The sequence below is a fragment of the Oncorhynchus mykiss genome, chromosome 25 (assembly GCF_013265735.2).
Source record: "Oncorhynchus mykiss isolate Arlee chromosome 25, USDA_OmykA_1.1, whole genome shotgun sequence".
Lineage (NCBI taxonomy): Eukaryota > Metazoa > Chordata > Actinopteri > Salmoniformes > Salmonidae > Oncorhynchus > Oncorhynchus mykiss.
The window spans coordinates 46,647,642-46,654,366 of NC_048589.1; positions in this window are offsets into that span (position 1 = coordinate 46,647,642).

Genomic DNA, 6,725 nt, shown 5'->3' on the forward strand with positions numbered 1-6,725 from the left:
CTTTCACTGTCCTCCTCCCTCTCCCCATCTGTCCTTCCCTTTCACTGTCCTCCTCCCTCTCCCCCATCTGTCCTTCCCTTTCACTGTCCTCCTCCCTTTCCCCCTCTGTCCTTCCCTTTCACTGTCCTCCTCCCTCTCCCCCATCTGTCCTTCCCTTTCACTGTCCTCCTCCCTCTCCCCCTCTGTCCTTCCCTTTCACTGTCCTCCTCCCTCTCCCCCCTGTCCTTCCCTTTCACTGTCCTCCTCCCTCTCCCCCATCTGTCCTTCCCTTTCACTGTCCTCCTCCCTCTCCCCCTCTGTCCTTCCCATTCACTGTCCTCCTCCCTCTCCCTATCTGTCCTTCCCTTCCACTGTCCTCCTCCCTCTCCCCCATCTGTCCTTCCCTTTCACTGTCCTCCTCCCTCTCCCCCTCTGTCCTTCCCTTTCACTGTCCTCCTCCCTCTCCCCCTCTGTCCTTCCCTTTCACTGTCCTCCTCCCTCTCCCCCTCTGTCCTCCCTTTCACTGTCCTCCTCCCTCTCCCCCATCTGTCCTTCCCTTTTACTGTCCTCCTCCCTCTCCCCCTCTGTCCTTCCCTTTCACTGTCCTCCTCCCTCTCCCCCTCTGTCCTTCCCTTTCACTGTCCTCCTCCCTCTCCCCCATCTTTCCTTCCCTTTCACTGTCCTCCTCCCTCTCCCCATGTGTCCTTCCCTTTCACTGTCCTCCTCCCTCTCCCCATCTGTCCTTCCCTTTCACTGTCCTCCTTCCTCTCCCCCTCTGTCCTTCCCTTTCACTGTCCTCCTCCCTCTCCCCCTCTGTCCTTCCCTTTCACTGTCCTCCTCCCTCTCCCCCTCTGTCCTTCCCTTTCACTGTCCTCCTCCCTCTCCCCCTCTGTCCTTCCCTTTCACTGTCCTCCTCCCTCTCCCCCTCTGTCCTTCCCTTTCACTGTCCTCCTCCCTCTCCCCCATCTGTCCTTCCCTTTCACTGTCCTCCTCCCTCTCCCCCTCTGTCCTTCCCTTTCACTGTCCTCCTCCCTCTCCCCATCTGTCCTTCCCTTTCACTGTACTCCTCCCTCTCCCCCTCTGTCCTTCCCTTTCACCGTCCTCCTCCCTCTCCCCATCTGACCTTCCCTTTCACTGTCCTCCTCCCTTTCCCCCTCTGTCCTTCCCTTTCACAGTCCTCCTCCCTCTCCCCCTCTGTCCTTCCCTTTCACTGTCCTCCTCCCTCTCCCCATCTGTCCTTCCCTTTCACTGTCCTCCCTCTCCCCATCTGTCCTTCCCTTTCACTGTCCTCCTCCCTCTCCCCCTCTGTCCTTCCCTTTCACTGTCCTCCTCCCTCTCCCCCTCTGTCCTTCCCTTTCACTGTCCTCCTCCCTCTCCCCCTCTGTTCTTCCCTTTCACTGTCCTCCTCCCTCTCACCCTCTGTCCTTCCCTTTCACTGTCCTCCTCCCTCTCCCCCTCTGTCCTTCCCTTTCACTGTCCTCATCCCTCTCCCCCTCTGTCCTTCCCTTTCACTGTCCTCCTCCCTCTCCCCCATCTGTCCTTCCCTTTCACTGTCCTCCTACCTCTCCCCCATCTGTCCTTCCCTTTCACTGTCCTCCTCCCTTTCCCCCTCTGTCCTTCTCTTTCACTGTCCTCCTCCCTCTCCCCATCTGTCCTTCCCTTTCACTGTCCTCCTCCCTCTCCCCCATCTGTCCTTCCCTTTCACTGTCCTCCTCCCTTTCCCCCTCTGTCCTTCCCTTTCACTGTCCTCCTCCCTCTCCCCCATCTGTCCTTCCCTTTCACTGTCCTCCTCCCTCTCCCCCTCTGTCCTTCCCTTTCACTGTCCTCCTCCCTCTCCCCCCTGTCCTTCCCTTTCACTGTCCTCCTCCCTCTCCCCCATCTGTCCTTCCCTTTCACTGTCCTCCTCCCTCTCCCCCTCTGTCCTTCCCATTCACTGTCCTCCTCCCTCTCCCTATCTGTGATTCCCTTCCACTGTCCTCCTCCCTCTCCCCCATCTGTCCTTCCCTTTCACTGTCCTCCTCCCTCTCCCCCTCTGTCCTTCCCTTTCACTGTCCTCCTCCCTCTCCCCCTCTGTCCTTCCCTTTCACTGTCCTCCTCCCTCTCCCCCTCTGTCCTCCCTTTCACTGTCCTCCTCCCTCTCCCCCATCTGTCCTTCCCTTTTACTGTCCTCCTCCCTCTCCCCCTCTGTCCTTCCCTTTCACTGTCCTCCTCCCTCTCCCCCTCTGTCCTTCCCTTTCACTGTCCTCCTCCCTCTCCCCCATCTTTCCTTCCCTTTCACTGTCCTCCTCCCTCTCCCCCATCTGTCCTTCCCTTTCACTGTCCTCCTCCCTTACCCCCTCTGTCCTTCCCTTTCACTGTCCTCCTCCCTCTCCCCCATCTGTCCTTCCCTTTCACTGTCCTCCTCCCTCTCCCCCATCTGTCCTTCCCTTTCACTGTCCTCCTCCCTCTCCCCCTCTGTCCTTCCCTTTCACTGTCCTCCTCCCTCTCCCCCTCTGTCCTTCTCTTTCACTGTCCTCCTCCCTCTCCCCCATCTGTCCTTCCCTTTCACTGTCCTCCTCCCTCTCCCCCTCTGTCCTTTCCTTTCACTGTCCTCCTCCCTCTCCCTATCTGTCCTTCCCTTCCACTGTCCTCCTCCCTCTCCCCCTCTGTTCTTCCCTTTCACTGTCCTCCTCCCTCTCCCCCTCTGTCCTTCCCTTTCACTGTCCTCCTCCCTCTCCCCATCTGTCCTTCCCTTTCACTGTCCTCCTCCCTCTCCCCCTCTGTCCTTCCTTTCACTGTCCTCCTCCCTCTCCCCATCTGTCCTTCCCTTTCACTGTCCTCCTCCCTCTCCCCATCTGTCCTTCCCTTTCACTGTCCACCTCCCTCTCCCCATCTGTCCTTCCCTTTCATTGTCCTCCTCCCTCTCCCCCATATGTCCTTCCCTTTCACTGTCCTCCTCCCTTTCCCCCTCTGTCCTTCCCTTTCACTGTCCTCCTCCCTCTCCCCCATCTGTCCTTCCCTTTCACTGTCCTCCTCCCTTTCCCCCTCTGTCCTTCCCTTTCACTGTCCTCCTCCCTCTCCCCATCTGTCCTTCCCTTTCACTGTCCTCCTCCCTCTCCCCCTCTGTCCTTCCCTTTCACTGTCCTCCTCCCTCTCCCCCTCTGTCCTTCCCTTTCACTGTCCTCCTCCCTCTCCCCATCTGTCCTTCCCTTTCACTGTCCTCCTCCCTCTCCCCCTCTGTCCTTCCCTTTCACTGTCCTCCTCCCTCTCCCTATCTGTCCTTCCCTTCCACTGTCCTCTTCCCTCTCCCCCTCTGTCCTTCCCTTTCACTGTCCTCCTCCCTCTCCCCCTCTGTCCTTCCCTTTCACTGTCCTCCTCCCTCTCCCCATCTGTCCTTCCCTTTCACTGTCCTCCTCCCTCTCCCCATCTGTCCTTCCCTTTCACTGTCCTCCTCCCTCTCCCCATCTGTCCTTCCCTTTCACTGTCCTCCTCCCTCTCCCCCTCTGTCCTTCCCTTTCACTGTCCTCCTCCCTCTCCCCATCTGTCCTTCCCTTTCACTGTCCTCCTCCCTCTCCCCATCTGTCCTTCCCTTTCACTGTCCTCCTCCCTCTTCCCCTCTGTCCTTCCCTTTCACTGTCCTCCTCCCTCTCCCCATCTGTCCTTCCCTTTCACTGTCCTCCTCCCTCTCCCCATCTGTCCTTCCCTTTCACTGTCCTCCTCCCTCTCCCCCTCCTTCTCCCTTCTCCCTCTCTCTCCTCCCTTCTCCCTCTCACCCCCTCCTCCATTCTCCCTTCTCATTCTCCCTTCTCCCCCTCACCACCCTCCCTCCTCCTCCCTCTTCCCCCCCTCGTCTCCCTTCTCCCCCTCCCTCCACCCTCCTCCCTCTTTCTCCCCCTCCCTCCACCCTCACCACCCACCCTCCCTCCTCCTCCCTCTCCCCCCTCCTTATCCCTTCTCCCCCTCCCTCCACCCTCACCACCCTCCCTCCTCCTCCCTCTCCCCCCTCCTTATCCCTTCTCCCCCACCCTCACTCCTCCTCCCTCTCCTTCTCCCTTCTCCCCCTCCCTCCACCCTCACTCCTCCTCCCTCTCCTTCTCCCTTCTCCCCCTCCCTCCACCCTCACTCCTCCTCCCTCTCCTTCTCCCTTCTCCCCCTCCCTCCACCCTCACCACCCTCCCTCTCCTTCTCCCTTCTCCCCCTCCCTCCACCCTCACCACCCTCCCTCTCCTTCTCCCTTCTCCCCCTCTCTCCACCCTCACCACCCTCCCTCTCCCTCCTCCCTTCTCCCTTCTCCCTCACCTCCCTCCCTCTCCCTCCTCCCTTCTCCCTTCTCCCTCACCTCCCTCCCTCTCCCTCCTCCCTTCTCCCTTCTCCCTCACCACCCTCCCTCTCCTTCTCCCCCTCCCTCCACCCTCACTCCTCCTCCCTCTCCTTCTCCCTTCTCCCCCTCCCTCCACTCACCACCCTCCCTCCTCCTCTCTCTCCCCCCTCCTTTCAGGATTACTGTTAATCTTTCTAATCTCCTTTGTTTCCTCGTTCTCTGCAGTTCCATCTGATGAGAGGGTTAGTGGTAGGTGAGATAGGTGTTTACTATCACGCTGGTGTGTGTGTGCACATTTGTGTCTGCATGCATGTCTGTGTGTGAGTGTGGTATGGTGTATGTGTATGTGGGTGTGGGGTGTGTGAGAATGTGTGTGTGTGGTGTGTGTGTCTGCAGGTGTGAATGAGTATGTGTACATGTGGTGTGTGTGTGTGTGTGTGTGTCTGCAGGTGTGAGTGAGTGAGTGTGTGTGTGTGTGTGTGTGTGTGTGTGTGTGTGTGTGTGTGTGTGTGTGTGTGTGGTGTGTGTCTGCAGGTGTGAGTGAGTATGTGTACATGTGGTGTGTGTGTGTGTGTGTGTGTGTGTCTGCAGGTGTGAGTGAGTGAGTGTGTGTGTGTGTGTGTGTGTGTGTGTGTTAGGTGTTTAGAGCAGGGTTGGAGGAGATCCCTCTTGTGTTAATCTCTCTCATTACCTCCAGCAGACAGCCAGGCAGGCAGGCAGTTCGCTCTAGAAAACTCCCCACACCTCCAGCCCAGACAGGGTCTCTCAGCCCAGTAACACTCTACACACCATCCAGCCCAGACAGGGTCTCTCAACCCAGTAAAACAACCCACATCGTACGACCCAAGCAAGAGGACAAGTACATTAGAGTGTCTAGTTTGAGAAACAGATGCCTCACAAGTCCTCAACTGGTAGCTTCATTAAATAGTACCCACAAAGCACCAGTCTCAATGCCAACAGTGAAGAGGTGACTCCAGGGATATTGAGTCTCTGACGTGATCTTTCTGTCCGGGTTGACGCCCCCTCAGGTTCGTGCCGTGGGGGAGATCTTCTTGGGCTATACTCGGCCTTGTCTCAGGATAGTAAGTTGGTGGTTTGAAGATATCCCTCTAGTGGTGTGGGGGCTGTGTTCTGTTAAAGTGGGTGGGGTTATATCCTGCCTGGTTGGCCCTGTCCGGGGGTATCGTTGAACGGGGCCACAGTGTCTCCTGACCCTGCTGGTCATCTATGAAAGTTTGAACATCTTGGCCTGGTTCCTCTCTAGGTTTCTTCCTAGGTTTTGGCCTTTCTAGGGAGTTTTTCCTAGCCACCGTGCTTCTACACCTGCATTGCTTGCTGTTTGGGGTTTTAGTTGGTTTTAGATGGAACAGTAGCGGAGAGGGTAGCAAGTTTTAAGTTCCTCGGCATACACATCACAGACAAACTGAATTGGTCCACTCACACAGACAGCATCGTGAAGAAGGCGCAGCAGCGCCTCTTCAACCTCAGGAGGCTGAAGAAATTCGGCTTGTCACCAAAAGCACTCACAAACTTCTACAGATGCACAATCGAGAGCATCCTGGCGGGCTGTATCACCGCCTGGTATGGCAACTGCACCGCCCTCAACCGTAAGGCTCTCCAGAGGGTAGTGAGGTCTGCACAACGCATCACCGGGGGCAAACTACCTGCCCTCCAGGACACCTACACCACCCGATGTCACAGGAAGGCCATAAAGATCATCAAGGACATCAACCACCCGAGCCACTGCCTGTTCACCCCGCTATCATCCAGAAGGCGAGGTCAGTACAGGTGCATCAAAGCTGGGACCGAGAGACTGAAAAACAGCTTCTATCTCAAGGCCATCAGACTGTTAAACAGCCACCACTAACACTGAGTGGCTGCTGCCAACACACTGACACTGACTCAACTCCAGCCACTTTAATAATGGGAATTGATGGGAAATGATGTAAATATATCACTAGCCACTTTAAACAATGCTACCTTATATAAATGTTACTTACCCTACATTATTCATCTCATATGCATACGTATATACTGTACTCTATATCATCGACGGTATCCTTATGTAATACATGTATCACTAGCCACTTTATACTATACTATGCCACTTTGTTTACATACTCATCTCATTTGTACATACTGTACCCGATACCATCTACTGTATCTTGCCTATGCTGCTCTGTACCATCACTCATTCATATATCCTTATGTACATATTCTTTATCCCCTTACACTGTGTACAAGACAGTAGTTTTGGAATTGTTAGTTAGATTACTTGTTATTACTGCATTGTCGGAACTAGAAGCACAAGCATTTCGCTACACTCGCATTAACATCTGCTAACCATGTGTATGTGACAAATAAAATTTGATTTGATTTGATTTGATAGGCTGGGTTTCTGTACAGCACTTTGAGACATCTGCTGATGTAAAAAGGGCTATATAAA